Here is a 325-nt window from a genome sequence, read left to right on the forward strand (position 1 = left end):
TGATGAAGATTGCCAATGATATACGTTTTCTTGGAAGGTAATCTTCAGGGATTTGTTTTAATTTTAATCTTTATTCAAGAGTTTCAATATGTTCTTATGTGTTCAACATGTCTTTATATAGTGGTCCAAGATGTGGTCTTGGTGAACTTGTTCTGCCTGAAAATGAGCCAGGAAGCAGCATCATGCCTGTATGAATGCAGTCTTCCTTTATATCCGTCATTGTCGATACTTTTTATTCAAATGAATTTTAATCGTTGGCTGTCTCTCAGGGCAAGGTAAATCCTACACAGTGTGAGGCCTTGACTATGGTTTGTGCTCAGGTAAG

At 37.5% G+C, this 325-nt stretch overlaps 1 long non-coding RNA gene across 1 annotated transcript; it reads left to right on the forward strand.

Moving 5' to 3' along the window:
• Positions 1-325, forward strand: LOC106322393. Its single transcript, XR_001266398.1, has 3 exons — positions 1-37; positions 122-188; positions 270-325. It is a non-coding gene; the product is annotated as an uncharacterized LOC106322393 (long non-coding RNA).

The sequence above is a fragment of the Brassica oleracea genome, unplaced genomic scaffold (genome assembly GCF_000695525.1).
Source record: "Brassica oleracea var. oleracea cultivar TO1000 unplaced genomic scaffold, BOL UnpScaffold21131, whole genome shotgun sequence".
Classification (NCBI taxonomy): Eukaryota; Viridiplantae; Streptophyta; class Magnoliopsida; order Brassicales; family Brassicaceae; genus Brassica; species Brassica oleracea.